General features: G+C 37.5%; 1 long non-coding RNA gene across 1 annotated transcript; it reads left to right on the forward strand.

The window, feature by feature from the left end:
* Positions 1-4,046: 4,046 nt before the first annotated feature.
* LOC125689503 (uncharacterized) lies at positions 4,047-25,895 on the forward strand. Its single transcript, XR_007375311.1, has 3 exons — positions 4,047-4,072; positions 18,730-18,816; positions 24,568-25,895. It is a non-coding gene; the product is annotated as an uncharacterized LOC125689503 (long non-coding RNA).
* The last annotated feature ends 508 nt before the right edge of the window (positions 25,896-26,403 follow it).

Here is a 26,403-nt window from a genome sequence, read left to right on the forward strand (position 1 = left end):
TTCTAAAACATATCTGCGCATTAAACCTTGGGAAAAACATAATTTAATGCTTTTGGATAAGTTTTTCAGGAAATAATTTAAAAACCAAAATCAGTCTAACAAATAAAAAAGCCTGAAGCTATGACTGAAAATGGTGGGCGGTTTCCTAGATGTTACTCTTTTCCATCTGGTGATGAGCTGACAGCTTCTGCAGATATGTTTGTTGTGTAAGCTGGACTGGAGTGCAAGAATGCTCTTCTTGCAAGTCTGTGCTGCCACGTTTTGGTTTTTTTGGCTATTCAAATCTATGTTGATCCCTCACTTCTTTTTCCCCTATTAATTGAGTCAGTTTCCTCTATTAATTTGGGCCATACTAATTCTGCTTAGTATCTGACATTGTCAAGAAGCCACTTACTGATTCTCACACTGAAACTACTGAATTTGCTCTGTGAATTGCTATAAATGTGTGTTGTTGCCTGTAGTTCATAGAGCATATCCTATGGAAACTGGCTGATACCTTGTCATTGTGTTCAGGGGTCACAAAAATGCTGAGAAACTCACATTAGGTGGCCTCTGAGAGATTTATTTACAATCCTGTCTGGATATCTCTAGCATTATGTGATTCTGCCATGGACAGGTTTTGATTTAATGGCATACAGGAGGATAAAATTAAATCGAGAATATCACTTAACTTGGATTAATTATGAAAGCATCTAATTCTGCAGTTCCTTGCTATGGTAGTTACCACAATAAAAGTTTGGTATCAGATGTGATGTGTATCCATTTCCCAGAATGATTATCTCACAAAATCACGCAGAATTGCAGAGGTTGGAAGAGACCTCAGGAGTTGAGTCCAGACTTCTGCTAAAGCAGGTACCCTACAAGATGTCACACAGGTGGGTCACCAACTGGGTCCTGAATATCTCCATAGAAGGAGACTCTGTAACCCCTCTGGGCAACCTGTGCCAGTACTCCTTCATTTTCACCGTAAAGTTCTGCATGTTAGTGTGTTCCTGTGTTCAAGATTTAGGCCATTACTCATTGTCTTATCTCTGTGCAGAATGGAGAGGAGCCTGGCCTCATCCTTCCTGACTTCCCTTAGATATTTATAAACATTTATCAGATCCCCCTGTCTTCTTCTTCCCAGGCTGAATGGACCCAGGTTACTTCAGCATTTCTTCTTGTGAGAGATACTGCCAGGACCTTGCTCCCCTTTGTAGCCCTCTGCTGGACTCCTTCTAGGAAATCCCCATGTTTTTTTGAACTGACAGCCCAGAATTGAACACAAAATTGTTGGTAAGTTTGTTAGAAGAACAAGTCCAGAAATTCAGTGCTGCCTGCTTATTATACAGCTGCTTAATTATTTTTAGATAGCTCTTTTCTACCATTTTTACTATAATTCAGTATTTTTAAATTGATATAGAATATAGGTTCTGTGAATTCATACAAAAATATTAAAATTCAACATACTCAAATGTATGTAGAAAATGAACGTCTACTCTGCACTGTTTTTGGAAAACTCCAAGGCAACCACCACCTCCCAGTGTCTGACCTGTCAAACTCTCAGACGTGCTCTGCAGGTGCACAGACATTTCTGAAGGGAGCTTTCACTCCAGCATAAGCCTTTCTTAACAGCATGAGAAGACATAAGACAAAATTACTGATTAATTAGCTCTAAGTCCTTCTGTATAATATATGCCTTAGGGTTTCAGTAACATTTCCAGACTAAGTGCAGTTTCTGTAATGAAGCAATTCATTTACATAGAGCCCATTGTGCTATTGCTGGTGAGTACTGAGGTCAGCTTGATGCAAAACTGACATCTTCACACATTTGTGATGCCAGGATTAATTATAATTAAATGTTATTTATTAGGCTATGATTTACAATTAGCCCCCAAATTATTTCAAAATAATGTATTTCCAAATCACGTTTGAATGCTGTGACTTTGCATTTCCACTATAGTAACTTTACTGTTGTTGCAGGTATCAGTTTATCAGTTTAATATTCTTTTGACAAAAAAATCATAAAATACCAGTCTTTTTACAGTTCACTGATCAGACCTGAAAACTCAAAATGTCAAATGATTAAACTATTTGCACTTACAATAGTTCAGGGTTTGCAGTGCACACGATGAATGCTCTAGAAAATATCCAGCCTGCTTTGCAGAGGTGAAACCTCAGGCACAAATCTGTATGGATATGAGTGGGAAGCTGCTGGCTACAGGGTCATCAGGGCCATGACTACTTCTGCTTGAGCAGAGGAGCCAAGCAGATCCTTGCCCCACACTGGTGTCTTTTTGACTTGGCTGTAGAACTGTATGAGTTTACTTCTGTGTTTAGATGCCTAAAGAAGCTGATCTGCAGCAAAGTTGAAAGAGTGCAGTGAGCGCAGCCTGAGGCTGAAGCAGTTATAGCCTGGCTGCCTACGACAGTGCTGATATGCATGTCATGCTTTGAGTAGTCCCTTGAGAACACTCTCCTGCTGAATGATGTCTGCCTGAAAGGCCTCTGCCCTCTCCTGTAAATTATGCATTACAAAACTACCACCACATTTTCAGCTCTCAGGTTTCCTTCATGGTCTTGAAAATGTCCTTTTCTATCACTTTCCCCTGTCAGAATTGGGGATCTTCTAATGAAAATTTGGATGGATCAGAGTTGCTATGACCTCAGAGCAAGAAAAGGTCTGTGCTCAGTAACTGTTATGATTCATACGGCCCTTACTCTTTTTCTTCTTTAGCAGTAGCAGAGATTTTTTCTGCACACTTTTCCTAAAGTTTTACTGAGGCCTGCAACTGAAATAGCAATGTAAAATGACTGAGTCTTGGTTGCTGAAATTAACCAAATAAATTGGTTCAAATTTCTATGTTGACGGTTTTATCCAGGTCAGTTTCTTATTGAAATTATTATTTGATACTCTAAGTTATTGCAAAGTATGCATGATCGGATTTATGGAGAAAAGCAATTTTTTTTTTATTTTTTTTTTTTTTTTTGCCATAGTGTACCATCAGAGAGATAATGCAGTCATTTATCAACAATATATGTTAATGAAAAAAAAGTCACAGGTCAAAGAATGATTCATCCTCTTTGATGTCTTTACTCTGTAACTTGCATTTTATCTCATCATTTTACCATAGGGTAGTAAAGTAGTGGAACTCATGCACTGAAACACAAATGGAACAGAATCAAAGCTGTTACAATCTGCAAAATATTTTCTGCTATAATCAAATTCTTGCCTGTGAAATTTTGCAGTCACTATAAGGAATGCCTGCTGATTTACCACACAGCATTCTCTCAGGAAAGGTGTGTCAGTTTTCTTTCCCACAAGGTTTAATCACAAAAGCCTGCAGCTTGAGAATTTACGTGAGGACTTCACAAGCCTTGCAGATAACAGTTGCCAGCAAAAGCATTTGGTCTAAGGTGATGTCACAGCCACCTAACTGTATTTTTGCCATAAATTAATGAAGTACCAGCAAAAAAAAAAAAAAAGTTTACTTCAAGAGGCAACTGTAATAATATAGTGTTCTCCCTGGTTTCTTGGGCCTGGTCCCAGGGCACATCATACATAGATTAATTATTGTTACATAGTGCATTTATTACTGGTGTAGACTAGTTATCAATAGTTCTCAAAAGAAAGAATTGAAAACAGGGATTAGTAATATCCTGGATTTTTTGGTGTGCTGTTGTATCAGCTATCCCTGCAAAAAGGACACAGTGCACTGAGTTTTTCAAAATCTACAAAAGAATACACTACTGGATTGCCACTCATAACAGAAATTAGTTAAATGTTTAATGATTATTATGTGTTTCTAATGCATTTTTCAGTTTTCAAGTGACAACCTAGTGATATACTTCTAAATACTTCTGGAAAGAGAATACTTCTGTAGCAGAAATGCTAAGTCATGGCCTGAAACAGTGATTGAGCACCTGGTAAGAAGACAGGGCTAATCCAGGGGAGCTCAGGTGCATACAATTTACCTGAGCGACTAGAAGATATGGAGCCATGATTCACCCCTTCCCAGATCTCATTTAAGGATTGGCAATGGAGGAGAGGGTATCTTGGTGGAGATCTCTGTGTACCTGAAGCTTCCTGGAGGTAAGTAGTTCCTTTTCTTTGTTTCTGTGCCTATGGCTGTTGCATTTCAGCAGATTCTTGCTTTAAGTAGCCTCTGACTTTGCTCCTCTGCTCTTTTTTTGCTGCACTTTCTATTGTGTTGTGGCTTCTAAAAAGCTACCATATCATGGGAAAGTGATTAAAATATCTTTAGGAAGAAGCTATCGGGTTAAAAGAGGCCTGTTCAGATGCTAAAATACCGATGACGCTTGCCTTTACTTGCGAGCTAGGCAAAGGCTGAAGTTTGACCATGATCTTATGTCATTAGGTGAGGTAAAAATAGTGAGGTAAGAAGAGATTGAAGCTGAGAGCTTTTTTGGTGATTCACATCTGATTTTATTGTGTAGCAGAATTCAATATAGTTTTGGTTTCATATCAACAATGTGTTTTGGAGCAAGTTCTAAATTTTCCTCTCATTTATTGAGTTTTAACTCGCATCATGGGATGGTTTCAAAGTCTGCAAAGGATTTTTTTCTTGGTGAAGCTGAGTAATGGACATTCCGGTAATGGATATTCAGCTGTAGCCCAAATCCAACCCTAAGTAATCCCCCTCAACCCAGAAATGTCTGAAGAATGAATAGGCTCTTAAAAGTTTTTTGGCTGCTATCTTACACTTATCTCAAAAGCTATCTTTGCTGAGCTGTAAGACTTGCTACTGATAACACCTCTTTGCCTTGTTGATTATCAAGTTGTTTTTTTTTTTTTTTTTTTTTTCTTAACCCTACCAGCATTTAAAAACTTTCAGACAATTTGAATGTGATTTTTATTTATTTATTTTTTTTCCTAGTCATCTTTGTTTTGGATAGTGTGCCAGGAGCAACTGATATGGGAACACTAGATACAAAACTAGATTGGTTGGTTTTAAAGTTAAATCAATTAAGTTGATATGTCTATTAATCAATTACTGTAAAATAAATGATTGAAATAATTTTTCTTTGCCTTCTTGTTAATTCAATGTGGGCACTTATTTGGGTAGGGATGACCTCCAAAGATCCTCACAGAAGGTTCCAGGCAACGAAAAGCCCAAATTATGTTTCTTTCTACCCATTGTACTTATCAGCATTTATACTCCATGACAGCCCTTATTCTTGTGTGGGGTGCTCATTTCAACAATTGCATTTTTCAACTTCGACTGCTGAGCACTGTACTGGAGAATTAAACCAGGTGGTAATTTTATACTCTTTATGTGATTTATTAGAATAAGCAAGACTAGAAAGAAAAGATCTGCGTAGGCATTTGGTATGGAAGGTGTAGTGGTTGTGTGACAATGAAACTTTTGAGAGCTTATTGAAGACTCTAGAAAAAGAGCTGTGAAAAATTAAGCTAATTATTTATATGCGGAAGAGTTAATACCTGCATAAAATTTTTTGTTTTGAATAAATAGGAAAAAGTTACCTCTTTAGAAACTCTGTTCAGAGCATGGCACTGCTTTTTTTCTTCTATTCTTATTTAAGGCTTCTCCGTTGTTTAAGTCAGTAATTCTTTTTTCCACATTGTTCTTCCTGAGATCTGTCCCACTGTTTTAATGATAACTATGAAGCAGATATGGTAAATTTTTTTTGCTGCCTTTTAAACTTTTCCAAGAACTATGGATTTGAGTATTCAAATCAACCCTGAAGTTCTTAGTGTTGTCTCTTTTTTTTCTTTTTTTTTCTTTTTCTTTTTTTTTTTTTTTTTTGACTGAATGAGGAAAAAAGTAGAGGCTTTTCTGGCAAGTAATACTGAAACAGTTCTAAAAGTTCTGCTAATAAGGCTCAAGAGAGTCAGGGAATGAGGAAGTTCAGATGAAAACAGGCATATGAGACACTGACACCTCAGTCTATGTGGGGGAAGATTCTCAGCTGCTCAGCCCACATCACAGAGCTTGGCATTCAGCAGAGCTACTTATGTGACATTTAAAACCAGATTCCCTAGAAAAATGGCAACAGTAGTAAGTGAAGGTGGCAGTTTCCTAATAAAGAAATGACTACTTGGTTTTAGTGAGCTAGGGATTACTTCATATTTTTGGGAAAGGCAGAAAGAAAAAAAAAACTGGATGAATTTTTTTTCATTTCTCAAGCTAAGTTTTCGAATACTTGATTTGAAATGGACGTTACATTTTGAAATTCATTTAGTTTTTAAGGTTAAAACAAAGGCTTTGCTTATATAGCTAACTTAAAAATATTCACTTCTAGGTTGTACAAAAATTATATTCTCAGTGCTTTTCAGTGCACCACAACTTGTCCTTGACTGAATTTCAGAATGTTATCTTTCATAGTGTGTAAAGATACCTTTCCATAAATAAGAAAACAACAAAGTGACAAAAATAACATTGCCCAGGAAAGAAAATGTGTAATGTGGTTTGTGATCAAATACCTCTATTGTGCACTAGGTCTTCTGCAGATTGACAGATAGGGAAATAACAGTGATGGGAACTGAGTGCTGTTCTGCATGCCAAGAAGTGTCTTGCTAGTAAATACAGATCTATTTAGAGACTAAACCATTATTTTCTTTTTCTTTGTGTCATGGGATAAGGAAAGCTTGGATGGTTCTCTGCTGGCTCCTGTCAGACACAGATCTTTTAAATTTATATTTCTGGGAACAGCATTAGACCATATTCTGCAATCTCTTTATTAGCCACTAGAATGTTGCTGTGCTGTTGTGCATCTTGTTTCTGTTTTATAATCCATGAAGTCTGCTTTTACCAGAGAAACCAGAAATAGTTAAACTGTCTGTTTCATACAAATATCATAAAATACTGGGTGTATGACAGAATAGCTAGGTAGTGATCAAAATCAGGCTTACTGTATTTGGCACTTGATGGGGGTTTTTTGAAAATTTTTACTTGGGGAAAATCCCTCCTTCGTTTAAACTTGTATCATATTTATAGATATGTCATTACTGGCTCTCCCCTGGTAAAATTAATTTTATCTAGACCAGAGACTGCGATTTGAAAAAATCTTACTGTGTTTGGTTTAGTAAATTCATCACTTAACATTTTCACATGTCAATCTACTCATGAGTATTGATAAATTTTCATTCAGTATAAATAAATTAGATTGTGAAATAGTTAATACCATGATAATGGTAATGTCCATTTAGTCTGGCTTGTATACATATTCTGCTAGTTAATCGCCAGTCAGCTTGAAATGAAATGTTTTAGTGTGGTATGAGTTTTATTTTCTTTCTGTTGATTGAGAGACAGATATGGCATGGTAGAGTTGAGACACTGCCCTGCTACAAGAATTAATTATGGTTTATAATTAAAACTTTTATTTTCACCCTAAAATGCAGACCTTGGATCAGTATATTATCACATTTTACTCCTCATGGCATTAAAGTGTCTTGCAAGTATGTCCTGTAAGTTTTTGAAATTAATTCTAGTGGCTTTGTCTGGGCGTATTTAATCCTTGTCATGGATAGCCTTTGCACAATGTTTTTCTCATCGCAATTTTTAAGGTATGCTCATTTGGTGATGAAGGCTGTCAGAACAGTGGAGACATTCAAGTTAGCTGCTAGAGACTTTTGACTATAAGTATCTTTTGTGAATTTTATTTTACTCTTTAAAAATACTAATTTTTCAGACACAGTTGAATTATGATCACTTTGTAGATTTAGCAATTATTTAATTGCCAGTGTTTTCAGCATCTGTATAGGCAGAATACTTATCTATAAGACATGCCTTGGGAATCTTGTTGGGTAAACATAACAAAGGATTTTATTGCAGTGATTCTAGATATAATAAGAAAATGAATCATAAAGGGTTAGAAGGATGTCAATAGCTGTATGCAATAAATCCTCTCATCCAGCATTATTTATACATTTATAATATATGGATTAAGAAACTAGTGTTATGGAACTAATTAAAACATAATTCATACATCTGATTTAGCTTCATTGTTATCTAAAGATGCTTCTGTAGATCTTAGTGAGCCTGTCCAGTGAATACTTATCTTTCTGTTTACAGTGTTGGAGACATTGCTTTTTTCCACGTATTTCACAAAACTCCATTGTCTATAGCCTTCATTTGTTCTAAAATGTTCACTGTTTCTAAGCTATTTCTCTTCAAAAGTCTATGTACAATGACATCAGCAGTGTAGTTATGAGTGGGTGTTTCTATCATACACACCAGGATCTGACTGATGATTTATTATTTAATTAAGAATTAGTATACACAAGGCCTGAAAACATACGTAGGGTTAGAAATCAAATGAAGTAGCTGTGACTTCTACAACACTCAATACTTTCAATCTCCGTGAAACTCAAAAAGCCCTTAATAAAATCAGAGCTGGTAATTTAGTTTATTGCATCCAAATGTGGAGCCCTCAAAACAGCAAGGGCTCCATATATAGAGTCTATCCAAAGCAAGGCCACAAAAATGACTTAAGTGATGGAACACTTCCCCTTTGAGGACAGATTGAGAAAGCTGGGGCTGTTCAGCCCGGAGATAAGAAGGCTTCAGGTACACCTGATTGCAGTCTCTCAGTATCTAAAGGGAGCTTTAAGAAAGAAGGGGACAGACTCTTTAACAGGGTTTATGGTAACAAGACAAGGGGAAACAGTTTCAACCTAAAGGAGGGAATATTTAAGTTGGAATAAGGAAGAAGATTTTTAAGTGTGGTAAGGCCCTGGTACAGTTTGCCCAGAGAGGTAGTGGTTGCCCTGTCCCTGGAGACAGTCAATGTCAGTTTGGGCAGGGCTCTGAGTAACTGTGCTGGCTGTAAAATCAAGATAACTGTTATTTATTGCTTTATAGGGACTGTCTTTATGCCTTGTTTCATTAGAACTTCTGTTGTTAGCTCTTATTGCTGTTGAGATGCTAGTACTCTTAACAATGTAATTATTAGTTATATTTAATCTTTTTGTTACTGAAAAGTCTTGAGTAACCAAATGCTTGACTCTTGGTACTCACTTCCAAACCATACAGCCCAAATATTTGTCTGTATGCTCAAACAAAAGAGCCTTCAGTGAAATTTATACCACTTTATATTTTTTATATATTTATATTTTATATTAGGTAAATATTGTGCCAGCCTAATGGTTATATTTAATTCATTATTTTTTGGAACTGGAAGGCATTCAGAGATGACTGGTGAGGCATGATGTCTTCCTTCCTAACAAAAGATACTCGTGCACCTTGAAGGAGAGGATAAGAAAGGGCTTTCTGCTCTCACATAGGATCAGAGATGTGGTGGCTGTCTGTGTGGGCTCCAAGGTGTGTGGGGTATGTTGCCCTTGACTGGGTACACTGTCAGTACATGAAAATTTTATCAGGAAACAACATAAACATTTAACTGTGGTGTGTTGTATAGCAGGTAGGTGACATAATTTCTAGTTGTTCTTACGCTGTACAGAATATGGAGGCTGCAATGGTGCAGGATGTCAAGGTCTTCAGGGGAGAATTTTTGGAGCTTTATTTTCTTCCAGGCTGGCATTTTTAATATCAAGTTTACTGGCTTGAGATCAGGTTGTAGGACAAATCCTGGATGCCATAGCTTGAATGAATGAATGTGACCTTTTCTGGAATAGGAGACCTTGAAGTTTTCCTCTGCAGTAAGAGGATTTGTATTTATGGTTTCCCTGATTAAAGATATATTTTTGTAAAGATTATTGTTAAGAAAGAACACAACTGCATCCTGCCTGTTGTTTTACTAACCAATTTCTATGGGCATCTGTCCTTGTTATGCACTCTTGGGAATTAAAGGGAAAGGAAAAGGAAAGATTGCATTGATCCTGAATGCTGTGTGCCTGTCAATTGTTTCTGTAAGAAGTCATTTCATGTAACAGACAGGAACTAACACTAACCTTTGTAATTGGCTGCTCACTGATTGTTCTCAGGAGATGCATGTTTTTTTAAAGGAGGAAGGGCCTTCAATTATAGTATGCAAACAAAGTTAAAGATTTATCCTAAGGAGACTGGAAAAAGTGGTGGGGAAATGTTCACAGCTTATGTTCTCTTCTGAGGGAGGCTGGTCTGCTAGAGATGATTGATTTTTTTTTTTTACTTAAGATTACTTAATACCTACCAATGCACAGAACATTAGAAAATGTAAGTTTGAAGACCGTGTTGCTTTTTCATGCCATTACACTGCCTAAACATAATATTTTTTCTGAATCATCAAGAGTTCAATCTTTTTTTTTTTTTTTTTAAAGTGTAGGATATTCTCACCAATATTGCTGTGTGTATCCAGAAGCTCAGAAATGATTACTTTAAGTAGCTTGGAGTGAAGCAATAGCTGTGAAGTTCAGGTTTGATTGATTCAAGTGACAGTGCATTTCTTGGAGCCAGGCAACTTGGATCCACATTTCAGCTTGAACTATCCATCAGACCAAAGCTTGCAGTTCAGACTGATCTTTGTCTTGAAAACAACCATTTTAATGCATTAAACATAACAGTTTACACAAGTCAATAAAAGTACATGTTGCTGCATTGTAGTTAATGTATATTTGAGTAGAAAATTCACTTTAAGTTAGTTTTGCATGTAGGATTTTTCTAGAATCAAAAAAGAAAACTATCTTAGATGTAAAGCTAAGAATGGTAGTACTGTAATTGAAACCTTAATAAATGAATAAAATAATTAATACAAATCTAAGCAAGAAGAATGTTACAGCATGGAAAAAATTATAGTTGTAAGAATAAAGTTTAAATTTTTGTGTGCCTATTTTCTAATTTCTAGCCCTTTTCCTTGTGTTATGGTCACTTTTCCACTCCCTTCTGTACTAAAAGGCTTCTACCAGGGTGCAAAAGGGAGAATAAATCATTAACATCCTGAGCCCTTTCCTTCAAATAAAATAGCGTTGTTTTCCTTTTCCTTTCTCTGGATTCTGCTTAGGGTCCTTTTATGTATTTGTTAATGTACATTTACAGCTTATTCTTTCCTCATTTTTCTGTAAGTTTATGATGTTTAAATTTTACTGTAAATGTTGATTTTTATGGAAATTATTTGTATTTTGTTCTATTTGCTGCTTCTACGATTGTTTTTCTTGGTCTGTAGGTCTACATTTTATCAGCTGGCCACTGAGTTTGTAGTTATGCCCCCTTAGTGCTAGCCCATGCCTTATATTCCACCATCCTGACCCTGTACTCCTCGTGTTCTCTGCTGCTTTAACCCTTGGCTGCCACACCAAGCCACTGCTTCTTCACACTAAAGTTTTTTTTTTCTGTTGCAAATTCATTATTACAGAATTTCTCTATCTGCTGTCTGTACAAAGAACTATGATTCTACCCTACAAAAATTTACAAAATGAGTTATTCATAGTCAATTTTTCATGTGACGAACTGCTTTTACAGCTAAATCGACTGACAGAAAAGCTGCAGGCAGGTCATGACAAGTGCAGAGAAAGCCAACAATCCTCAGAACAGAGGCTTTACAAACTCAATATATGCCTGAGGCCAGCAGCTGGCACTGGCGGTGTTGCATCACTGGACTGTCTTGTCTCCTGATGGGGGAACTGCCAGTGCTTAGAGATGCTGCAGGCCATATAATAGATCTGCTAGAAAAATAACAAAATCATTCATACACCTGAATACTTCAACACTGGAGGGAATAGTTCAGTATGATTCAGTACTATACACATTGGAGATATTTCTTTCTCTCACTTTTTCCTGTGGAGTAACAGCTAGAAGACTGTGCATCACTGTTCTAAAACGCAAACAGAAGATTAATGAAAGGAATCAATTGCTGACCTGAGACGGATACACTAAACTAGAGTTTATTTTTGTGTTCTCAACAACAGAATAGATTAAAAATAATTATATCTCTGGGGAGGTCAGTATTTCATGTCAGCAGTCATCGTGCTAAATTTTGCCCTTAGTGGAGGACAAACTGGCATCAACAGATTAGTATGTTTTTTCTCATTATAAATGCAATCATTTGAAAAGAACAGATTCTACTTTATTTCTGCTAGAGTACTGAAATCTTACCACTAGCCATGACACTACCAAAGCTGCTAAAGCCTTTCATGGTCAAGAAAGACTTCACTGAAAATTAAAAAGTTTCTAGAGTACGTTTGACAAACTTTGTTCAGATATTAAAGGTTTGTGAGAATAACACAAATCATGTAGCAGGGGTACAGCTTCCTTTTTTATAATGCATTTCATCTTCATAGGGTGTATGGGAGCATACCAAAATAGACTGCTGTCCCAAGCAGGGAAGTGATCCCTGGCCTGTTTGATGTAGTACCATAACTTCCTTTGAAATCTTGAGGAGAACACTTAAACTAGAGCAGTCTGAAGAAGCTGGTGCGTATCTTGATTCCTTTGTTGATAAATGTATGCACGTATCATGCCATTCTTTTCAATATTGATTAATGAAGTCTGGCTATTTTATAGACACGTTTACATATGGCATCACAGATGGTTGTTTCTGAATCTATGTTGGAAAGAGGCATCTTGTGACATTGACTATATGTGTCAAATAGAAGTGACATTGTAGATATAAGATGTGTGCTAACTGGAAAATTTCTATGGCATAAGCTGTCTGGCAGGTTTTATATTCTGAGGAGCCCTCAGAGGGGATGGTTAATGTCCCATATTTCCTTAGAAACTTCAAATAGAGAAGTGCAAATACGGTTCGTGGCAAAGACAAATGTTCCAAAAATACCACTGTTTTCTCATTTTTTTTCATCTCAAATAACCTTCTTTATATTCAAAAACAACTAGAGTTTCCTGCATGACCAACTGGATATGTATCTTATATTAATGTTTGATATTGATATCTGCTTGAATTGAGTATTTTTTGGGAGAGGATATTGGCAGATGGGCTTCTTTTTTAAAGGCTGATGTACAGAACAGGACCTTATTCTTTTCCTACCAGAAATGCTGATTTGCATTTTCTTCAATTTTCACCCTTTTCCTTAAGATAGTTTATGATGGTATTTCATATGTTTTTCTGAAGGTTAAAATGTTATGAATGTGGTAAACTTCGGCATGCTAATAAAATAAAGGTATGCACTGGAGTCAAATGCCAAAGACTTGTCAACTACACTCATTCTGCTGGCTGCCAGCACTTATACTGTCAAGTCTCTGCCCTTTCTTGTCCTTCACTTTCAGTCACTGCAGCCTTTTATTGCTTCTTGAACACGTTCTCATTATGGTCTGATACACTGTGATATTTTGAACAAGCCATTTCTCTGATGTGCTCCACATGAATTGGTCTTCATATAATCTTCTTCTGGTCTTACATCTTTTTGTCATATTGCTTATTCCACTGAGGATGATCTCCCTCACACGAAACAACTTCTTCCACCACATTTCTTCTTCTAGTAGTATTTATCCTTATTTGTCATCATCAGTAATTTTCTTCTATTACTGTCTTGTACTACCTTTTATTAAAGTACTATTTTTTTTAATACAGTTTCAGTTTACGAATTTAGAAGACAAAGGATGTCGGTCTGATGTGTGCCCTAGCTGTATTTCAGAAAAGATTAGTTGGATTCTGACCTGTGTGTTATACCCTTAGTTCCTGTAATCCATGTGCTTTGAGTTAAGTTGGACTTCAAATCTCAGGGGATCATGGCATGGAGTCTAGCTGGAAGCCTGTAGCTAGTGGTGTTCCCCAGGAGTCAGTGCTGAGTCCAGTCTCATTCAGTGTACCTGTCAGTGATCTGGATGAAGGGGTAGAATCCACCCTTAGAAAGTTTGCTGATGGTACAAAGCTGGGAGGAGTGGCTGACACACCAGAAATCTGTGCTTCCATTCACTGAAACTTGGACAGTGAACTCTGGGGAGCTGGGTGTAGAGGAACCTGATGAACTTCAACCAGAACAAGTGTAGGGTTCTGCACCTGAGAAGGAATGACCAAACACATCAGTACTTATTAAGGCCTGATCTGCTCAAAAAGAGCTCTGAGAAGAAGGATCTGGGGCTCTGGTGATAAGTTTGGCCATGAGTCAGAAGTGTGCACCTGTGGTCAAGAAAACCAATGGGATCCTGGGGTGCATTAAAAGGAATGTGGCCAGCAGGTCAAGGGAGATGGTCTTCCCCTCTACTCTACCCTGTTGAGGCCACATCTGAAATACTATGTCCAGTTCTGAGATCTTCAGTTTAAAAGAGACGGGGAAATTCTAGACAGAGTCCAGTGGAGAACTACAAAGATGAAGAGGGGTCTGGACTATTTCCTATGTGAGGAAGGGCTGAGTGACCTAAGATTGTCCAGTCTGGAGAAGAAAAGGTGAGAAGGGACCTCCACACTGTTTATCTAAAACATGGGAGTCAAGCTGATGGAGGCAGACTCTTTTCAGTGACATGCAGCAATATGAAAAGGGGCAGCAGGCCGAACTGGAACATAGGAAGTTCCACACAGATGCAAGGAAGACCTTTACTGTGAGAGTGACAGAACATTGGAACAGGTTTCCCAGGGTGGTTGTGGAGTCTCTTTTTCTGGAGAAGTTCAAGACCCATCTGGATTCTTTCCTGTACAACCTATTCTAGGGAACTTGTTTTAGAAGGGGGGCTGGACTCCATGATCTCTAGAGGTCAACACCAACCCCTTAGACCCTGTGATTCTGTGCAGCTGAGAATTTGCTATATCTAATATTGTTATTGTGCTCTTTGTATCTGTTGTATTTTCCATGGGAATAAATAGTAGGCATTACTTTCAGAGCAAGATACACACATTTTCTATGTGTGTGGGCATATTAGACTAAACTAATCAGTGGTAAATATCCTTGTGAGACATATAATAAAATCTGTGCATGAAATGAAACAATGCCATTGCAGCCTTCTGGTTGGATACCCACTCTGTTTTAGCTTGGATTGAATTTACCCCTGAAGCATCCAAAACTTCAAACCCTTCAAGAAACCTGGTGAGACCAGAACTCTCAGCTTTGACTCAAGTCAGAGTGTACAGCAATGTTAGCTGGTACGAGCTGCCTCCATAGTGCCACTACAACATGCCTGAAGATATACACCCAGCAGGTGGTGTGCTTGGGCAAAAACGAGACATCCCTACTCCAGAAGAACTGTATTGTTTTGTTCTCGTTTTTGTTGTGGCTTTTGTCTTTATTCCACCCTCCTTAGCCCCCAAAGGTTTAGAATTAGGGCTTTTTATATGCATTCTCTTTTTCTTCTTCTAAGTCTTTTTAGCATCTCTCTTCCTCTTTTTTTTTTTTTTTTTTTTTTTTTTTTTCCAAAACTGAATAATCTTTTCAAAACTGAATAATCTGTTCAAGAAGTCAAAAGCTGTTGGGCTAAAAGAAAAAGCAAGTTATGTGTTTGAGAGTATATATCTCCAAACTCCTTAGGGACTGTCACAGAAGCCAGGAGGTAAACTGGCACATGTGAAAGAAAAGGCTTTCATAAACTTAGCTACGATTGCTGCTTATTCCTGCAGAGGCATTTCTTTTTCAGTGATAGTTGTTTGTTTTTGAACAACTTTTTTTTTTTTTTTTTTTTTTTTTTTTTTTTTTTTTTTTTACTACTTTGTCTAGAAAGCAAGAGGTAGAAGAGTGTGGTATAGTAATTTATTGGTTTTGAGATAGCAGTGTCATTACATTGCTTACCATATTTACATATCTTTCAGGGGATTTTTGTACAAACTAATGAATGTCCTGTGTAAATGGGGATGCATTAAGACACTGGTGCATGGTTTTATTATATTCTGCAATATGAATTCAGTGAACAGGTGCCACACAATCTGTAATCCTCCTCACTTTTGGCTGTAACTGCAAAATGAATACAGACTGAACTTACAAATCATTAACAATGTGTGTGGGTGGCCCCCACTTCAATTCATGCACTCAGAAAGGCACGTTTGCATACTTATAGACTGTATACAGAAAAACACGAGGTAGAGCCATGACTTTCTTGTTCATTATGTTTTTAGTATATGCACTGTAAGTTAGATCCAGTGCTACTGTGCTAATTGTGGTGTTCGTGGAATCTTGGAGTTCGTGGAATTGCATAAGCTCTCTTGGCAGTTGGAAAATAAGGCACTCCAGTTGTATAAGGCTGTAGTACAACCAGAGATCTTCAGACTTCAGTGGGTTACTTTGATTTTTGCTTGAGAAAATGTTGTCTGTCTCTTTAGCGTGATGATCTCTCCAAGTATTCCAAGACAGTGAGGAATAGTCTCCTGGACTACCTGAGTGTCTCCAGCAGCTGAAGGAAAACCCAAGAGATGCCAGGCAGCCAGTAAATGAGAAGTGCAGGCATTTTCTTTATACCTTCACATCAAACTTTGCCTCTGGAGACTCACCTTCAGATCTCAATCAGAATGTTAGAGTTACATTTGACCTTTTGCAGTCACTTTTATGGTCAAGTCTGGATCCAGACTAGGACCTTACTTCTGGTCAGTACTTTAAGTATGTGTGGTATAGGTTGATAGCAAGGAGAAGAGAAACTGGGTGCTTCAGCACTAAGAAATGTTGCTGAAGGATTTTTTCAGCCTTTTTTAAAATATGAGCAAGCAAAGAAGCATCCTTCTTAAGCTGGATATAATTAGGTAATAATGACTATAGCTTGTGCTATACTTAGCACCGTCAGCAATGCTGAAATGTTTGTCTCTGCTTAAACTGTTATGATTTATGATGTTATGAATGGCAGCAGTAATTATTTGTCCATGGAAAAACAATTTTTCTTCAATCACATTTATTTACTTCTTTATTCTTCCTGCCTGGGGAAGGTGTGGTACTGGAAGGAGATGATGGCTCATCTCTACAGATGACAGCATCCCAGATTTCAGTCCCTGAATCTGTCCACCCTTCATATTTTGCACTTACTGAAGGTTTAACTCTCATGATGTTGATTAAGATTATAATGGTTCTTGTATGTAGGTGAGGGGAATAGGTGTTCACTGTGACCCATAAGTTATTTAATAACATTTCCTGTGCTCATGGAGGATGAAGCATGATGATGACTCACTTGGCCTTCTGCAGATCTATCTTTCCAGGTAATTTTTATGCTTTTCTTATTCTGGTCATAAATAGAAATAACAAGAAACAAGTAAGACAAGCTTGCCAAGGTAGTAGTGAGTCACATAGAAGATTAAACTATTTTAACATAGTAATTGTGTACTTCTCTCACTTTTATTACAGACTCACACAACGGCCAGGGTTGGGAGGTATCTCAAGGATCATGAATTTCCAACCCCCCTGCCACATGCAAGGCCACCAACCTCCACATTTAATACCAGACCAGGCTGCCCAGGGCCCCAGACTGGATGGGGCAGTGGTGGTTTTTTGTTTTTTTTTTTGTTGTTGTTGTTGTTTTTTGGTTTTTTTTGGGTGCCTTGGAATGAATTTGTTGGTCTCCTTTGATACTGTTACTTGTATTCTGCTCTCTAAGCAAGGAAGTTCGGTTATGTACAGAAAGCTCTGGCTATTATTCTGTGGTTAATAGTGGTGCTATGCTTGAGCTCTGAACAGATATGGAATTAGACCTAAGTTTCCTTATTCTATAATATGTTTTGAATGCAGACAGTAAGAAAAACTCTTCCAGCTGGTGAGCAGTAATACCCTATCTCCTCCTTTGCCAATATGCTTTTGGAGAATGTCCATCTATACAGAATCTGGATTAGCATATTTTAACTCTGAATATTCATACCATTTTGCATGCTGTCCATGTGAAAGATAACAAAGGAAAGATGACTGGAATGTCCTTCTACATCAGAAAAAGGGTTTTTATTTAGGAAGGGAATCCTGTTTGGAAACATAAGACAGCATTTAGCTACCTGTTAATTCATGTTCATGAGGTGGTACTAAGAACGATCATACTGTATCATTATTACTAGTAGTAGTTGTGTTAAATACAAAGATTCTTAAATAGTCTGTCCTAAAGACAGTAGAATCTTTTGGAAAATAGCTTTCTGTGATTGAATCCTAGCCAATCTTGTAATAAGAATGTAGGACTTTTTTCACTGCCTTTTCCTCACATGTGTAAACTTCTTGTGTTCTAAACATTAGTCTGCCTTCTGGTTCATCTCCATCTTTCCTTTAATAAACCCCTGTATTTCTATGTCTCTGAAGCATTCTTCACTGACTAAATCATCCCACGCACAAAGTCCTGTGCAGGCACAATGAGGAATCAAGGGATGGAAAGGCACAACCCAAGGGTAGCATAAGGTGCTGAGAGAGCAATGTAGTGTTTTCATTTGTAGAAATACATTAAAGTGCAGTGAATATTTATGGTTATGTTGGTCCTTGAGAAATATCAGACAAGGTAATGGTATAAGAACGTTTTATAGGGACAATAAATAATGTATCATAAATAAGCCTTGGAGCCATAAGCATCCCTCTTTGGCCACCTGCAAGCATCTGTATTACCACTATTTGGTAATACTCTATAAATAAGAGGTTTTTTTCTAGACCAAAGCATACGATACGTATGAGGTTTTTAGATCAAAATAATCCATTTTCCTAACGGGTAATAAAAGATAGATTATTTATTGTAAAATTCAGGTTATATAAATATTTTACTTAGCTTCTGAAAAGGAGCTCAGACCAGCCTTTAATTTCATAGCTGCAGGTATTTATAAGCTCAAAGAAACAATGCAATGAATGAGATTTGGATGTCTGCCATCAGGTTGGTTTGTATTTCTTCAGAGAGAAAAACAAACAAATCTCTCTTCCTCTCAGGTGATATGGAGAGACTGAAAAATGCTTCAGAGCAGCACGGAGTTGACCATGAAAGCACAGTGTGTCTGTTTCTTTTTCTCGAGCAGAGCAGTTGGTGCTGAACAGCATGGAAAATAGCTACTGGAAATCAGAGCCCATTGAAGTTTAAAGATGTGACAAGCGGAAACAACCTGGTAAGTGTTATTTGTGCACGTGCACCACAACAGCTTTCAGCCTCAGAAACATTATCATCGTTGTTATTTACTTATGAATACATTTACTTAGTTGTGACAGCATCAGACCACAGCTACTCCTGTTATTACTTGCAGCTATTGCCACTGAACAACTGTATAAGATAAGAGACAGTTATTAAAAGCAAATATTACTGAGCCCTCTTACTACCTGTAGTTCAGCAGTGTATAGGAACTGCATCTCCATGCTGAGAGAAAAGATAATAACAAGCCTTAAAGGATCCAGCTGTTGATCATGCAGTCTTCTTTTGGCACCCTTTATCAGGAAGAGATTCCAGGAGTTTTAGTCCTTATTTCTTTCCCAAGTAACTCTTCTTGATAAATGAAATTCTCAGCACAATGTCTGTCCCTTTCATAATCTGGTAATATTGGGAAAGAATGTGACACACTGAATTGTGTAGTGCTTTACCAGACAAAGTTTAATGTTGTAATATTTTCTTTGCCAAATGTTTACATTCTTACTGCAGTATTCACAGAATGGAAAAATGACAGCTGTTGGTGAACTGAGTAAGTCCTATCGCTACTCTTTACTACTCATATCACATTCCTAGATGATGCTTCGGGCCACCAGTATGCAGTATACACACTTGAGACTTCTGTTGGAGAAACTACCAGCAAAACTGCTGGTAGGAAAACTTTTATTCATCCCAGTCAAGTGAGTCTAAACCAGTATATTGAACAATCCCAGGACCCATTGTCTGGCTCTGAAACCAATGGGTGTGTTACACTGCCTTATCGTTCAAAACAGAGTAGTTGTATCCAGATGGTCTCATAGGAATTGTCCCATGACAAATCTCTGATCACCTCCAGGAGTTGTCTGGGTGTGTGTTACTTGGCTGCTGGTTCAAAAACATGTTAATAATTTTCCAGTTGTTATGCAGTTAAAGAAACCGTGATTAAATACAAAGATGCTGTTTTTTGAGCTTGCTGATTTAGATATAGCCAGTAGGAGTTGGATTACTCTGAAAATACAGTTTCAGGATTCTGGGCTAATTCCAATGTGAAAATCACCTGAGTGCATACATCCACTTATGCTGTCATACATGTGTCAAGAAGTGCTGAGGTCTAGGTTTTTCTTTTTTTTTTTAAACTTAATGTATTATTTTATTTTTCTGGTTCGTCTACTCCCAAAGACAAGACAAAATAGTTAAGTTTCCCAAGCTATCTTCTGGTCGCCTATCCTGATGGCTTGATTACTGCAATAGGGTTTGTTCCCTTTCCCCCACAGTCCCTTCAATTATAATGACTGGGTGGAGGGACTTCTAAGCCCATTGCTCAGGCACATATAGGTGTTCCTGACAGCTCCTGTGGATAGGAACTTAAACTGCAACAACTACGGACTCTAACCTCAAATGCTCCTTTTGCCAAGAAAGCAGTCTGAATTACTTTAGCACTTGCTACAGCTTCCTGAGCTTGAGCACTCTACCTTAGTAGTACATCAGAAGGACACAGCAATAATCAGCTTAATGAAGGCTACTGGGGAGTCTTGGCAGCTTCGTCAGACACTTCTACTTTTCTTTTGGCCTCCATGGCTCCTTTCTCATTGAGGCATGTATAACTTGGTTACTTGAAAAGTTAATCTGGTGGCTTCCTTCCCCGCTCTCAGATTTCCCATTTCTGAGAGGCTCTGTAATCAGTCACTCAGTTATATAAGTCTGGGTAAATTAATTTCAATTCATATATGAGGGTTCTAGGTTGTGGGGATCCAGCTCAGTTGTGCCAGAAGCAACTTTGTACCATCTTTTCAACATTACCAATACTTTCTGCTTGCCAGGAACAGCACTGCCATCCTACATAATATGCAGGCCTGGACTCCTTGACATGATCTTCAGCCAAGCTGCAGCCACAGGCTGGCTCTGAACTTCTATGATTCTCTTTGCCTAATGGTTCTAAAATGCAGACGATGTTCCATTCCCTCATTTAGATCCATCCCTCATTCTTTCCTAACTTGAGAATTGCAACATCCTGTTATCTTGGTCTGATGAAGCTCATTCTGTTCTGCTTAGAGTTATCCACTACACTGTTTAGTCCCACTACTGTCCCTCTTAAAAACTTTAGACCTCTCTAACCTTTCCAAGTATCATTCTTTCACCTTTGTATTGCCCATTACATCTGACAGAAACGTTTTGCATGGAGGTAATCATTGGATTTGTCCTGTGCCAGCACACAGGTGGCAGTGCAGAAATCACTGTCCACATTACTTAACTGTTCGAACAGTTAAGTCCTGCATGTAGTTGGCTAGCAGTCTGCCAGGTAATTCCTGGGAGGGTTTAGGAATTAATATTGGAGAAACCACCAACGATGGCTATTTGGATGTGAGCGTCCTATTTCCAGGCCGAGTCTAACAGCATAAATGTAAACAATCTATGCCAGCTGGTGTGAGGATGAGTGGTGGGGCTCTGGCATTACTTCAGAGCATGAATGTTATCTTCAGAATTGCTAGGGATATGAAATAGTGATGGAATTCTACTGCGGAAAACAGAAGTGTAAGGTAACAAGTAACTAGTAAGTGTAATAAAATTGTCTTTGTTACATGTTTTCTCCTGAGACATAAACTCCCAGTTTTACTTAATTGCTGCTGCTTAAGATCCATTCTCTAAACAATCTCCTGGTTCCTCTGAGATTATTTCAGCCACCTTTACCAAAGATTAATATTGCAAGCAGTGATTATAATTTTATTATCTAGTAATTACTCTGTAAAGTGATTGAGTCTACAGCCTTTCATAATATGGTGACATCTACCTACAAGTTGTTTTTCTCATGAAGGGAGAAAGATTATTTGAAATGATTCTACAATACTATCTTCAAAATCATGCTGTTATAGTTTCTTCAGCAACAGCCTTGGACTTGCCTTTCCCATGTACGATTTGCTCTGTATATTTTTCACGTTTTATTTTTTGGGTCTACTGTTGTACTTATTAATATTGAGTTAAAACTTGGCCTGTAAAAGGTAAGCCTCTATGGCTAGATACCTAAATCTGAAAAGAGAAATAATAAAAAATGTATGAAGATAGATGAGAGGATCTACTATGAGTAGTAAATTTTGTTACAACGTAATATAATTACGGAGATCAGCTGTTTCTCTAGCTCATTGCCATGTTCTATTAATTATTTTGCAGACACTGGGAGTGTCAGACACTGTAAAGACTACTAACTGTAAATGATGTTTTCCAGAGAGCCTTTGTTTTACAGATGTATGAATGATTTCGCATAGTTGTCCTCTAGTTAAAATATTCAAATAGCCCATAATTTATTACTAAGGGTGGAAAACTGGGCTGGGGTTCAGGAAACATGCATTTCATTTCTGAAGCTGTATCAGCCTTGATGGAGGATCCTGAGCAGGCACTTCTCCTTCCTGTCTTATTTTTCTCATATAGAAAACAATGTCTGACTCTTTCTTTACTATGAGAGTGGTGAGATGCTGGAATAGTTTTCTCAGAGAGGTTGTGTATGCCCCATCCCTGAAGGCATTCAAGGCCAGATTGGATGGAGTCATGAGCAGCTTAGTCTAGTATTACATGGGGAGGTTGGTGGCCTTGTGTATGGCAGGGGAATTGGAGATCTGTGATCCTTGAGGTCCCTTCCAACCCTGGTGATTCTCTGATTCTGGTAAGACTGATGCTGTGTGAGTTCTCTGTGCATCCCACCCTCTGAAGCTCTAAGTCATGTGCTCTGTGGTGCAACCCCAGAAGCAAGTTGCACAGGCCAGGTGATTAGTGTTGGCTCTTACTCCTCCTTTCAGGACTGAATCCATCCCAAATGCTAAAAAGCATCTCTGGAATGGTGAAATGGTCAGTGCCTGACAAAGAGAAATCATAAGGGAGGAGAAAATGTTATCTTTCACGGCCTTATTCAGGTTTACACAGACTCAAGAGTCAGAGAAGGGTCTCTCACACAAAGGCAGAAGTTTAATGTTCAATTTATTTTCTAAACATATCTTTTTTTTCTCCCCCAGTTATTTTCATATTTCCACCTTAATGTTTTTCTTTTTCTTTTTAACCAGCAGCAAATTTTTAAGGCTTAGAGAGTAGAATGGTTGATGGGATTTGTCAGAGAACTTTGCAAAATGCAGACACTTACGTGTTTCCTACATGTTACTGTTTTTCAAAGTGCTCTGACAGATACAGCTGACACAGGAAAATGAGCAACCATATCCCAGCAAATCTGTGATAACAGTGGTGCCTAGGAGCCCCTATCATTCTCCACTTACTGTGTGGTAAGGCTTGCACAGACACAGCACTTTGTCACCCAGCCCTGACCTAACTGTTGTGTCAAATCTTTCCAAACCTTTCCTTTCCCATGCCAAGCTGAGTGTGACTGGCATGAAGCCAGGATGGGCTGTTTCTTTGTTACTAGACAGGGCTGGAGAGAGATCAGTGGCATTCATTATGAATGCCCTTTAGTTGTACCTCGGACTCATTTCTATTTCCTGATGCAGAGAGGCCTCTGAGTTTATCGCGGTGGCTCAGCTAATTGTAAGAGCAACACAGCAAGAGTTGGGGCTAACTCTGATTAAATACTATGGAGATCTTTTTCTGTCCTCATTTCAACAGAGGAAATCAAGCTGATATCTAATTCAGTGCATTAGCCATTTTCACTCAAGTCGGTGGGGTGATTACAAACTCTCAGTAACATTTCCCAATGCATCTCTGCCAGGTGAAAAAGCAACATCTCTGCATATCACAAGGCATCCATCCTTAGGCACTCACGCAGATACGTGTATATATAAACAGATAACTATCTAGTTGTTCCTTTAGATTTAGACAATGGCTTGTGCTTAAACTAGGCGAATACTTAATTGATCCTAAGTTCCCTAATAGTAGTAAGTTGCAAATGCACAGAACAAAATCAAAGAACTTGTGAAGTACTTTAAGTTCTTTAATCATCCGTGAAAATTAGAGCATTGTGTTTTTGGCAAGAGCAATAGTCATGGTATATAAGGATAAAAGCCTGTCTGGCTGGATCTACTTCCTTGTGAAGGAGTAGGATGTAAGTTTTTGTAGTGGAGACAGGAGTTTTTTCTTCTGTCGAGGCTTCAGTGCACTGGAAATTTCCCATTACCATTTTATCCAGATTTAACTCAAGATCTCCACATGAATTATTGAAACAAGGAAGCACAACTTCATTTAGAAAAAAAATACAAGAAATATAGTACTTCAGTTAAATGCTATATCTTCATCTACTGAGACAAGTTATGAAAAACTTTTCTAGAACAAACTTTTATAATTGAAACTTCTGTATTTTATCGCATCTTCATGACATCTAGCTATCTGCCCTGTGTCTTTAGCTTTGCGAACCTAATTTACGAAAAAAAAGTCCAAACCCCTTCTTACTTGATCATTCCAAGACAGTTGTATATGTAAACAAGGCAACCAGGTAGTAGCTTTGAAGTCTAAATGAGACATCCACTGCATCATATGAGGGGAAAAAACGTACTTAAGTGGTTTTTTTCCTTAATAACTTTAAATTCTGCAGAGAAATCTTTTTCACAGCATATTAGCTACCTCAGGTAGATATTAGATGCAGATTTGCTACACAGTGAATTGGATGTCATATATGAAACGACTTCTAGAGAAGGTTTGGTTGTGTTATTGGAAACTCTGGAGTATTGCTATTATTTCATCTAGGATCTTATAAGAACTGGATATATTGTGAGTCACTTTCCCTATTTTGTATTGTTTCCCATTTTCATAGCACCTCCCTTCCTGACTTCTGCAAAGCAAGTTCCGAAGTACTGTGAGAAAGATTGTGCTTCCAGTGATAACACCAATGACATTTTCGAAGCTACAAAGCCATTTGAGTATACTTGTTACACAGATCCAGAAGCTCCTTCTATGTCAGGAGTATATCAGGAGTGGAGCCACACTTGAATAAAAACAGTTGATATATGCTTTCAGATTTTTGAATCTGTTTTAAGCACACAAGGAGAAATTCAGCTGATGTGTAGCAAGTTAACGGAGTTCTGCCAAGGTACATTTACCTAATACCCAGTACAATATTCTACTGCTTGTTAGGTCATAATTCAGCCCATTAAACAACTTTGCACTAACTCAGTGAAAGTGCCTAGCTGACAACAAATACTAAGATATGTAACTTTTGCAAAAAAAAAAGGGGTATTTGTTTCTTATATGGTATAAAGAAGTGAGAAAGAACTAATAGGCAACATGAAGGGAAAAATATATCCATTGCTTAAAAGCATAATTTAGAAATAAAATGAACAGAATTTTGTGGAATTCACCTCTGAGTTTTTGTTGTATCAGATAGCAGTCTATCTTGTAGCTATATATAGCTAGCAATTTTTGTATAGCACTCACTTATAAAGGGCAACACAATTCTTGGAACAATGCTTTCTTGCCTAAGTGCTGTTAAATGTTAGTGATCTTTTCAGTAGTTTCAAAATCAGAAGATGTAAAATTAAAAGCTACAGTCTCTGCTACTACTTACTCTTACTCTGCTACTACTTTTAGACCGAATACTTTCAGTGTGTCAAGCCATTAATTTTCTCTGTTACTGTGCTTTTCAATAGACATCATATGAAGTCAGTATTTGGAGAAAATGTCATTACCACCTGAACAATTTCCGTTCTTTACATATTTAGTCTCTTCTAATGCAGTATATACATAACTTACACGTTAGTAAACATGGCAGATTTCTTACTTCTGATGGTAGCCTATTGGCTTAAAGGGAGATCTAGTTTCTGGTAGACACTGTGCAATGCCAACAAGATGCGATGGCAAGATCTCTGCTTGCCCTGATACCCTGGCATGAAAGGTATGTTTAGATCCCAGATTTGTTCCTCTGTTGAAATAACTGAGGAAGCACTGGTAGAGTAAAGCAAATCTACCTCTGCTTTACAGCTGTATTTATCTGTAATTTATACAGTTGTTTTCATAATGCTATCATAATTTCAACAAAACACCTTTAGAAACGTCCATACACATGGTTGTACTGCTCATTTTACTTGGCAGCAGTCAAGTGAGCAGAACATCAGATATAGGCAGTTTCTATAGTGTAAAGAAATCAAAATAAATTTCTATTGTTAATGAAAGGTCTGCAGATATGGTCCAGAGTGTAATAGGAACTGAAATCTTAAATGCAGATTGTTTTATTTCTTTTAAATTACCATGCAGTTCCTGTGTTGTCCTCATTTTGTTGCTGCGTTCTGTGCTTTTTTTTTTGTCTCTTTAGCAGTTATATTAATGATTATTGTACACCAGCTATAATATAGAGATGAAAAATACTGTGTATAAGTTCTTTTTTTTTTTTTTTTTTTTTTTCTAGTCAGAAAAGCTAGTAAGAGCTTTGCAACTGTTCATCAAATCTGCAGGTTGTTTTGTAATTTGAGATGTCATCCGGAAACACTTATTTTTAGAAATGTGACAGTTTTGGGGAAAATTCAGTTACTTTCCACTGTCATATATAAGAAATTGAAAATTACAGAGGAGTAAAAGTTGCTTTGTTCATTTTAAATTTAATGATTTGACTGCCTTCTCTACCTGGCAATGTACATTTTGATTTAAAATAAATATA

Source organism: Lagopus muta, chromosome 2, assembly GCF_023343835.1.
Source record: "Lagopus muta isolate bLagMut1 chromosome 2, bLagMut1 primary, whole genome shotgun sequence".
Lineage (NCBI taxonomy): Eukaryota > Metazoa > Chordata > Aves > Galliformes > Phasianidae > Lagopus > Lagopus muta.